The following is an 11,858-nucleotide window of genomic DNA, read 5'->3' on the forward strand; positions in this document are numbered from 1 at the left end:
CCTCCAACGGAAATGTGCTGTCAACGGCAGATTTGTACTTCCTTGATCTGAACAGTGGATCATTTTTCCTCGTGCAGGAGTTTAGTCAGATGTAAGGGACTGATTACATTTATCTTGTTTGTTCCAGATAATCCTTTAAGGCAATTTAAGCTTTTCAGCTGCTGCACAGTGGCTCCTTCCCTGCTGTGATCCGAATTACGGCTGAATAGCCATCCAAGAATTCTAGCATATCCAAGCAACAAGAGAGGCGTCGGCGTCGGTTTGTACTCAGTAGGTTTCAGCCCCCAAAGATGTCAAAGAGAGACATATTTTTGGATATATATATCTCTCTATCTATCTCCTTGGGTCTTGCACTGTCGCCTCATGTGACTATAATGGCTCCAAAAGGGTAGAGGCATCAAACAAGGGATAAAGGGATTGCCTCTGCACAGAACCTCTGGGAAAGCTGCCGGCTCACTTCGGCATTTATTAGCATTCATTCCCCATCCCAAGCTCTGCAAAAATATGAATCTATTTCTGCAACACTAGATTCTGCTCAATGCCTGCCACACCTTCCATTCAGAAAAAGGAAGACTGTATAGAATGTGGCCCATTTACACCTAATTGAAAAAATGTGCTGCACCGGGTGATGCTTTGCTTTCACACAGTTTCCGTTAGCATAATTTACAAGGGTTCCGTTAAGTAAAGCTCCCTTTACATTTGAATGTTTTCGAGGCTCCCAAAATGTCCATATCACGTCTCTTTTGGGTGTTAGCTTACCCCTGCGGCAGAGCCATATTCACAAGAAGACTGTACTGTACAATAATGATACTTTACATTAGTTCAGTGGTCCTAAGTAATGGGATCACCTGGCAAAATGGCACACACTGGTAATATAATTAGAATCTGAAAGATGTATTACCCCATTGGATTAAAGAGCTGAAACAACCTTATCAGGGGTACTGTAGCAGTTGCCAATCATTTTTGCTAATGGGATAGTTTGGTTGACTATCGTAAACTGACACATATTACATTTTCAGTGAAGTGGTACAGAGTGATGCATGCTCTAGTTATCACCTGCTTGGACTACTGCAATGCACTCTACGTGGGGCTACCTTTGAAGGTGACCCAGAAACTGCAATTAATCCAGAATGCGGCAGCTAGACTGGTGACTGGGAGCGGCCGCCGGGACCACATAACACCGGTCCTGAGAGATCTGCATTGGCTCCCAGTACGTTTCCGAGCACAGTTCAAAGTGTTGGTGCTGACTTTTAAAGCCCTAAACGGCTTCGGTCCTGTATACCTGAAGGAGCGTCCCATCGTTCACACAGATCCAGTGCCGAGGGCCTTCTGGCAGTTCCCGCCCTGCAAGAAGTGAGGTTACAGGGAACCAGACAGAGGGCCATCTCGGTAGTGGTGCCCACCCTGTGGAACGCCCTCCCATCAGATGTGAAGGAAATAAGCAGCTATCCTATCTTCAAAAGACATCTGAAGGCAGCCCTGTTCAGGGAGGTTTTTAATATTTAATGCTGTATTGTTTTTAACACTTGATTGGGAGCCGCCCAGAGTGGCTGGGGAGACTCAGCCAGATGGGCGGGGTATAAATAATAAATTATTATAATGATGATGATGATTATTATAAATGTTCTCCACATGGTGGAGTCCCAAATTATTCTTTCTCTTTGTATGAGAACCACCTGTCCTTTCCAATCTCAGATCCAGAAATGAACCCCCATATACTGCATTGATCCCCAGAAAGCATTGCTCGCGATCTGGCAGCCTGCCTCCAAAATTCACATTACCAAGCATTTGGGAATAAACAAGTCTCTCATGGATGTATATTTCTAAAGCAGTTTTTCTTGCTATGGAGAAACCAGTAGCGTGCAATAACTCAACAAGACAATAACTGAACAGCTTCTTTTTATCTGTCCTTCCAACATTTACCTTGGCTTGCTTTTCCAATTAACGAGGAAAAATGGAGGACTTCAACAGTGGATCAATACCCCTCCTCAGTTTAAGTTTGATCACAACAGGATCCAGCCACCAGCCAGTTCGCAATGCAGGTGTTCAGACCAAAACCATTGGATATTTGGAGAGAGGTGGCGCTGGTTCACTCTGGGAAGAAGGCAAGAGAGTTACCAGGAGCGCTTTGCCCATGTTTTGCCAAGCACGGGAGAAAGTGGCAGAGATGTTATAATGAACGTGAAGCTCCTTGGAAATGGGGACAAGGCAATGGTGGGGTTTCACACTTACCTCTAATCCCTCCTCAAATCCCACCTTTGTACAGTCCTTCCATCCCCATGTCCTATTACAGGGGTCACCAGTATGGCTTCCAAGAATGCCACACCAATGTGCCCGCCAGTTCTTCTTACGGCACCTGCCCTGGCTCCTGCCCCTAGACCATGCAAGCAGATCTGACTTGCAAGTAAGAAAAAGGCACAGCACTCAAGAGTCACAAGCAACAAAGGGGAAAACGCTCTCCTATTTATCCAATCTACCCCCCTTTCCTCCCCACTTCCTGTCTCCCACCACGGTTTATAGCAAAGTAGCTGCTCCAGAGCAGAAAAACACAAAAGGCAAGGCTCGTTTAAGGCTTATTCTTACTTTATAGTACCACACGCAGGTCCAGTTGTTTGGATATCTGAATCTGTGGTGTGTAAAGAAAGGGTTGGGTATTAATTCATTGTGTTTAGATAAATGAATTTCCGTACAACAAGCATTTGTATAGTGTGACTTGCATGCATTCCTAGTTAAGAGGCTGCTGTTAGTGCAAATTAGTGCTGGTTAGTGCAAATTAGTGCTGGAGTAAAATAAACCATTTGCTAGAGTATATGCTGGCCTCCTGTACGCTTCTGGATACAAGTTTTTAAATCTATTGTTAGAATAGGCCGCCTGCACCTCTGCAAGCAGCCTCTTCCTTCGCTTCATGTGTCAGCTTCCTAAATCAGCCATGGCCAACCGCTCTGGACTAATGCAGTTAATTTGAACTGAGTGCATCAACAATCTCTGGGGCTGCTCCTCCGTAACGAACGCTTGCTCCCAATGCAGGGATCTTCCAGTGCCCGAGTTTTGATTATGCTTCAAGTACAATATAATAAGCCCTTATTATCTGAACAGTCACTAACGTCGCTAAGGTTATACTGATGCGATACTTACTTTAGAATATTCTACAGCCAGTGATGGTACTTTAAAAGCAGCACTGAAGAGCTGATGTCTGCCCCGTTTTTTCTTTCCTTTTCTTTTCCCCCGGCAAAAGCGCCCGAAACTTGAGCAGCTCTATGGCGACAGGCAGAAATGCACCTAGTAGAGAGCAAGGAGCGAGGCAGCGATGGGGAGAATGTCCCTTGATGAGGAGCATCTGTTTAAAAGACTTATTAGGAATCCTGCCAAGGGACGCGGGTGGCGCTGTGGGTTAAACCACAGAGCCTAGGACTTGCTGATCAGAAGGTCGGCGGTTTGAATCCCCACGACGGAGTGAGCTCCCATTGCTCGGTCCCTGCTCCTGCCAACCTAGCACGTCAAAAGCCCGTCAAAGTGCAAGTAGATAAATAGGTACCACACCGGCGGGAAGGTAAACGGCATTTCCGTGCGCTGCTCTGGTTCGCCAGAAGTGGCTTTGTCATGACCCGAAAGCTGTACACTGGCTCCCTCAGCCAATAAAGCGAGATGAGCGCCGCAACCCCAGAGTCGGTCACGACTGGACCTAATGGTAAGGGGTCCTTTACTAGGAATCCTGCCAGATAAGAGCAGAAATGACTCCTGCAAATGCAAGGTGGATGGACCAGAGCTTTCTGTAGATCTTTGTGCCTTTTATAAATGGAGTGTTTTAATTACACTAAATTATATAGGAACAGGATGGTTTTCTAAACAAACTCTGTGTTGAGGGGGAACTACCACCCAGCTGCTGCCTTCTCCGTTCCATGTTTCCCCTCGAGCTGAGAAGTATCACATTCTGAAATAGGAATATGACTTTTGCTTTTGCAAAAACGGGTTGGGCCAAGTCCTTCATGGATGTGACTCACTCCAGTTTGCTCATGTGGGCAGAGAATTTAGATCATACAAGTGGCTGGTGGAAATTGGTGAGAAATAGCGGCTGCTTTCTGTAGAGGAGGAGGAGGAGGAGGAGGAGGAGGAGGAAAGTTCCTGTTGCTGGCATCTTGTAAAAAGGAACGCTGCTAAATTCAAGGAGCTCTGTTAACATTTTACAATAGAAGAGGTTTTGTTGTAAGAACAGCAAGCGAGGAAGATTGGCAACTGCAGAATTTATAAATTGCATGAATATCCCTAATGCATCTCTTCAAGTTGGTACACTGAGGGGGGGTGCAGGGTTTTGTTTTGCTTTGGGCTGCCGGGGAGTGGGCCCCAGCCAACAAAATGGCTGGGGCATGTTCCACAGGGGAAGATGCACTGGGACAACCGATCTCAGTGATCACGGGTAGGAGGAGGAGTTACGCTAAGACCAGACCATGTCATTACAGAGGAGGCAGGTTTAGTCGTTGTCTGAGGACTATCCCTGCCTCCGGGTCTGGTCCTGACCGGATGGATACTAGAATCAGCAAGGGATACCCACATGACCTGAAGGTGCTGCTGTGCAATGCCAGGTCAATGATTCATAAGACCACTGCCATCCATGACTTGATCATGGATGGAGGATTTGACCTGGCATGTGTGACAGAGACTTGGTTGGATGAAGCGGATGGGCCTGTCCTTGCCGCTGCTTGTCCACCAGGTTTCTCTTACGCACAGCAACCCAGGTCATGTGGGCGGGGAGGGGGGGTTGCAGTGATTTTTAGGAAGTCATTAGTTTGCACCAGGCGTCCTATTGGGAAGACCCAGTTTTCCGAGTGCATGTTCTGGAAGTTGGGCAATAGGGGCAGTACAGGATTCCTACTGGTGTACCGACCTCCCCGCTGCACCAAGGATTCCCTGCCCGAGCTGCTTCAGGTCGTGGCGGATGTCCTCCTGGAGACACCTAGCTTGGTTGTCCTAGGGGATTTTAACATCCATGCCGACACGACCTTACAAGGGGCTGCTCGGGACTTCGTGGAAAGCATGGCCTCCATGGGGCTGTCCCTGAATAACTCTGGCCCAACCCATAGCCGCGGACATGCCTTGGACCTGGTGTTTACCTCTATGGATGTTGGTGATCTGACACTAAGTAAAAGCGAAACGAAAGAAGTGCCATGGTCAGATCACTTCCTGGTGCAACTGGACTTCTCCGCGACCCATCCCCTCTGCAGGGAGGTGGGACCAATTCGGATGGTCCGCCCCCGCCACTTAATGGATCCAAATGGTTTCCAGAGAGTGGTAGGGGATGCTTTATCCCATGTTGATGGCCTTTCAGCCGATTCCCTGGTGGCCCGCTGGAATGTGGAGTTAACCAGGGCTATTGACTGTTTGGCTCCAAAGCGCCCTCTCCGATTGCATGGAGCCCGGAGAGCCCCGTGGTTCTCCACGGATCTGAGGGCAATGAAACAATCGTTGAGACGGCTAGAGCGCCGGTGGCGGATAACCCATTCCGAATCTGACCGGACACAGGTTAGAGCTCAACGTCGAGCCTACCAAGTGGCGATAGCGACGGCGAAGAAGACCTTCTTCGCCGCCTCTATAGCATCTGCAGAAAACAGCAGCAGGAGACTTTTTCAGGTGGTTCACAATTTAGCGGAACCACCTGCGACATCTGGGCCCAGTATGGGCCTCATGATCTCCTGCAATGATTTTGCAAAGTTTTTTGCAGATAAAATCGCTCAGATTCGGGAAGAGGTAGACTCCACCGTGGGAGCAGGGCCGGGGCGGGAGAGTGCTAGAGTCCTGTCTAGTCAAGTTGTGTGGGATCAATTCCAACCTGTTACCTCCGAGGATGTGGACAGGCTGCTTGGACGAGTGAAGCCAACCACCTGTCTCCTGGATCCTTGCCCATCCTGGCTTATAAAAGCTAGCCGGGAAGGACTGGGCGATGGGCTTCGTGGGGTGGTGAATGCTTCCCTCCGTGAGGGAGCCTTCCCAGACCCGCTGAAAGAGGCGGTTATTAAACCGCTTCTTAAAAAACCATCTTTAGATGCGGCCACGATGGCCAATTATCGCCCAGTCTCAAATCTTCCATTCTTGGGCAAGGTGATTGAGCGAGTGGTTGCTGAACAACTCCAGGCACGCCTGGAAGAAGCGGACCATTTGGATCCCTTCCAGTCGGGATTCAGGCCTCATCATGGGACTGAAACTGCCTTGGTCGCACTGGTTGATGATCTCCGGCGGGCTAGGGACAAAGGTGAGAGCTGTTTCCTAGTTCTGCTGGATCTCTCAGCGGCGTTTGATACCATCGACCATAACATCCTTCTGGACCGTCTTGAGGGGCTGGGAGCTGGGGGCACTGTCATACAGTGGTTCCGCTCCTTCCTCCTGGGCCGTGTTCAGAAAGTGGTGGTGGGGGATGAGTGTTCAGACCCCTGGGCCCTCACTTGTGGGGTGCCTCAGGGCTCTGTCCTCTCCCCCATGCTTTTCAACATTTACATGCAGCCACTGGGAGAGATCATCAGGAGGTTTGGGCTGGGTGTTCATCAGTATGCGGATGATACCCAGCTCTACCTCTCTTTTAAATCAGAACCAGTGAAGGCGGTGAAGGTCCTGTGTGAGTGCCTGGAGGCGGTTGGAGGATGGATGGCGGCTAACAGATTGAGGTTGAATCCCGACAAGACAGAAGTACTGTTTTTGGGGGACAGGAGGCGGGCAGGTGTGGAGGATTCCCTGGTCCTGAATGGGGTAACTGTGCCCCTGAAGGACCAGGTGCGCAGCCTGGGAGTCATTTTGGACTCACAGCTGTCCATGGAGGCACAGGTCAAATCTGTATCCAGGGCAGCTGTTTACCAGCTCCATCTGGTACGTAGGCTGAGACCCTATCTGCCTGCGGACTGTCTCGCCAGAGTGGTACATGCTCTGGTTATCTCCCGCTTGGACTACTGCAATGCGCTCTACGTGGGGCTACCTTTGAAGGTGACCCGGAAACTACAACTAATCCAGAATGCGGCAGCTAGACTGGTGACTGGGTGCGGCCGCCGAGACCATATAACACCGGTCTTGAAAGACCTACATTGGCTCCCAGTAAGTTTCCGAGCACAATTCAAAGTGTTGGTGCTGACCTTTAAAGCCCTAAACGGCCTTGGTCCAGTATATCTGAAGGAGCGTCTCCACCCCCATCGTTCTGCCCGGACACTGAGGTCCAGCTCCGAGGGCCTTCTGGCGGTTCCCTCACTACGAGAGGTCAAGTTACAGGGAACCAGGCAGAGGGCCTTTTCGGTAGTGGCACCCGCCCTGTGGAACGCCCTCCCATCAGATGTCAAAGCGATAAACAACTACCTGACATTCAGAAGACATCTGAAGGCAGCCCTGTTCAGGGAAGTTTTTAATATGTGACATTTTAGTGTATTTTTTTATCTTTGTTGGAAGCCGCCCAGAGTGGCTGGGGAAACCCAGCCAGATGGGCGGGGTACAAATAATAAATTATTATTATTATTATTATTATTTGTTGTGATACTGCTCCCCCAAATAAGCTCTTTGTCCGCTAAGTGTCTACCTGGGTAACGGTTCCAAATTAGCGTCTGTTCTCCTGTGCTGAGAGCAGCTAGCAAGTGCCTCAATTAATCTTTTGTTTTAAAACGCTGTTAAGTACTGACAAGAAACAGGCTGGTATAAAATAAATAAATAGCCCGTTGAGATTGTGCACATGCTGCAGGTCAGCTAATATAATTAGAGTTCAAATTCCAAGGGAGCTATTCTAAGTTACTCCCCATTCAACAAAGCTGTACACTTGGCGACTCCTTACAAAAGCAATTATTATATGCAAACGTTTAGAAATCTCTCTGGTGCGAGCTGCAGAATTTGAATCTCTGATGTAGGGTCTGGGAGAGATTCAGGCTCTGTGGAACTTAAAGAGAGAAAGGTTTCTAGCCCTCATTATTATAAAGGAGAAGTGTGTTTGTTGGTTTGTTTATCCAACCAACCAACCAACCCTGAAAACTGTAGGTTTGTTTGTTTCTGTATGATTTTCATTTTTATACATTTCAATAATTTAACAATCATTTCAACATTCCGAAACTCGACTTCCTTCCTCCTCTTTCTGCAGTTCCTTAAATTTATTTTTTGTATTTTCTGCATATTCCAAATTAACTTGATTGACTCATTTATTCATCTACATTAAATATATACTCTTATCAAACTGTGCTTAGGTTTTGTATCCATGAATGACAAACCATCGCCCTACTTCCCCAAGATCTTGGCAAGACCAAAAAATAAAAATAAAATAAAATTGCTCTGAAGAAGAAAGACCTAATCACATTTGCAGCCAGAGCAAAACATGCAATTCACACAGATTCACCTTTGGTTTGGAAACAGACAATAGTTTATAACAGAAGCATTGTCATCTGTGGAGCGTGTGGTGGTTTTATTTGTGTTGCACTTCGTCCCTGGTAAAATTGCTTTCCCACATTCCCCTCAGGGACAATAAATAGAAGGTAAGGCAAAGTAGCGGGTGGCGCTGTGGGTTAAACCACAGAGCCTAGGACTTGCGGATCAGAAGGTCGGCAGTTCAAATCCCCGCAACGGGGTGAGCTCCCGTTGCTCGGTCCCTGCTGCCGCCAACCTTGCAGTTCGAACGCACATCAAAGTGCAAGTAGATAAATAGGTACCGCTCTGGTGGGAAGGTAAACGGCGTTTCCGTGCGCTGCTCTGGTTTGCCAGAAGCGGCTTAGTCATGGTGGCCACATGACCCGGAAGCTGTCTGATGTCAAATGCCGGCTCCTTCGGCCAATAAAGCAAGATGAGCGCCGCAACCCCAGAGTCGGCCACGACTGGACCTAATGGTCAGGGGTCCCTTTACCTTTACCTAAGGCAAAGTAGGGAACCTGTAGCTCCCTAGAAACTGGAGTTCCAACTCCTGCCTGCCAGCTGGCAAGGGACAGCGAGGGATTAGGTGCACAATCTGAGCAACGATACTACCTTGAGTACTCATCCCACCTTTAGGACTCTGCAAAACATTGATCTGGCATGCATTTTATGCTGCACAATGTTGTTTTCTCTGGGTTGCAGAACTGACATGCCTCCATGTTAGCATGTCGTTCTGGTATGCCCACGTTCTTGTGTTAGTAAGAGACTAGAAATGAGTAGAAGCAGGAACTAAAGACTTCAAAGGGGATTTAAATTAAACCAAGAACCGAGTTAAAGGAGGCTGAAGCTGATTAGGAATGAGTCACAGGTACCTGGAAAGTAATGCAAACAATTAAGGTCTCCATTATAGGATTCTCCTGGGTGAAGTCAATTGCAGAAGGGGAAGGGAGAGAGTAGACTTCAGCGGGGGTTCCTGGAGTGATTTTCCAAAACTCTCCAGATGTGGGAGTTTAGGAGAACAACAAATGTTATTTGGCGGTAAATATTCTTGGGGCTTGAACCTGCACTGTGTGCTCTGCAGAACAGTTCCCTAACCATTCACCCACAACAAGCAGGCTGATCATTGCCATTTGCCGCCCTCCCTAAGCTGTACTTACTCTAGAGAAAGCAGGAACATCGCTGTCAACTTACAGATTTGAAAATAAGGGACCAGCAGCCAAAATAAGGGATTTTAGTCAACCAGCTCCTTTCCTTTCCCCCATAACAGTCAATCGAAGGAGCCTCCAAAACAAATCCAAAAGCCCCCCCTTCCACGAGATCGTCTTTCCTTTTCCCCCACCATGTACCCCCGCTCCAGACAGACCTTTTTGCCGGCAAGGGTGGGTGGGCCGTCGATGACGTATCCATCCGATTCCGAGCACAGGTATGTTCAACTTCTGAGCCCCTCTGAGCCAAAGGCAGAAAGCCCAGCCAGGAGCCAAACGAAGCCTCAAGCAGTGGTTCCCACAGCGCAGCAACCCTCATTGTACGGGTATAACATAGAGAGTTGATGTTTTGTACTCCTCCCCTGCACAGCTCACAACTTCTCCTCATTTTAGTCATTCCCATTTTTGTTAGTGGGATGGCTTGGCCAGCAGAGGGTTTCGCCGGTCTATCTGTCATGGCGGTATATCTGGAGTTCCAACAGTATTGTGGAGGCATCACTGAGTCCTATTGCCTCAGCCAGCAGATCTTGAGTATAGCATTGCACACCCAACTGCATTTTTTAAAAATAGCTAGCATGTAGACCCAAACCAGTACATTGCCTATATTGGGTGTGAGGACCTACAATGGGAGCTGAAGTTCAGGAATGTCTGAAGAACCACAGGTTCTCCACCCCTGATCCAGAGGTATTGATGATTATGATAAATAATCACATGTCGCTTGAAACACCCAGCGGAGAGGAAATGCGGCTTGGCCACACTGGTTTTCAGCTGAGACCCCAATGCAGTGAATTAGCATTTCACACACTGATCAGAAATAACCAGAGACAGCTGTATGGAACATTGCGCTTGTCTAGCAGCCAAGACCGATGTCAGGTTTTGTCATGTGAGCATGTCCTAAGGGTCTAGCTTTTGCAAGACACCATCTGCTGAAGTGACTTCCGATCTCTGTTCTCCGTCCAGACCTCTCTGAGCTGCCGTTTCTGCCAGGCCTTAGCAGACCCCTCTGCTCTTGCTAAAGAAATGCGTGGCAGCAACGTCGACAGCTCTCAAGTTGGGCTGCCTTATGGAAAAAGAGTGAAACGTATCACATGGGAGGAGGAGGGCAGCGGCTTTCTCTCCGATGACTCATCATCCAAATGTTTTCATGCTCCCAATGTCAAAGTCAGACGACAATAACGGGAGACGGAGTTCGCGTGCTGTCACCATGCTTTTTGATTTGCAGGCAGGAGAAGAAAGAGGATCTGCAAACACAGCTCACAAAACGCAAAGGAATCTGAGCAGTCACTGTTATGACTGAAGCACTGTATATATGCGCAGCCTAGTACAAGAGGCGTCACTAAAAAATTCATGGACGTACTGTTGCCAAAGAGATCGCTTTCCTAAACAGGGTATTTTTAAAAAGACCAAGAGATGGCAAGAGATACGGTTAAGGTTGCACGGGCATTGGGCAGACTTTGTAATTCTGTATGCTGATTATCAAATAATGAAGAAATGAACCTGTGCTGCCAGTTCTCGTAGTAGACCAGTAAGAAGTAAGTAAGTTAGATTCTGGGGAAAAAAATATTTATTCTCAAAGTCAATCATGTGGATGTTAGCCACAGATGGGGCAAGGGCTGCACCCCTGGCTATGCCCTTAATTTGGACATAAAAATCATTCTTGTGTCGGAAGAAATTGTTTTCAAAAACAATGTCCAATAGTTGAATCAAGAAATGATATAGTGGAACTTGTATTTGCCTGGATCGCAATAGTTTTTCAATTGTCCCTCTTGAATGAGTTTTCTGTTTGTGGCTTCTGTAGTAGATCGTGTATCTTGTTCTCTCAATTTTTGGATTATTAATATAAGATTTAGAGCGTAGAATGGTTTGGGTAGTGTTTTGTGTGCCACTTATGTGCTGCTTACTTCTTACTGGATTATCAAATAATGGCTTTTGTCATCCTATAGACCAGGGATAATGTGAAACTGGACCACAAATCCCATCTCCCCTGATCATTGGTTTATGGGCGTTGGGAGTCCAGAAGGCCACAGGCTCCCCATCCTTTCTTTGAAACGGAAACAGGTAGCCTGCATAACTTCAGTATTAATTCCTTCCCACTCTGATTAGATCTCCTTCACAAGTACCGTATTTTTCTCTCTATTACACGCAGATTTTTTCTCCTAAAAAGGAAGGGGAAATGTCTGTGCGTGTTATGGAGCGAATGTGGGGGGGGGGGTCCCCTGGAACCGATTAGGGGAGCGCAGGAACAAAAATCAGCAAAAATCAACCGTGCGTTGTGTCGGAGAGGGAAACCTGAAAAGA

This window comes from Podarcis muralis, chromosome 1 (assembly GCF_964188315.1).
Source record: "Podarcis muralis chromosome 1, rPodMur119.hap1.1, whole genome shotgun sequence".
Classification (NCBI taxonomy): Eukaryota; Metazoa; Chordata; class Lepidosauria; order Squamata; family Lacertidae; genus Podarcis; species Podarcis muralis.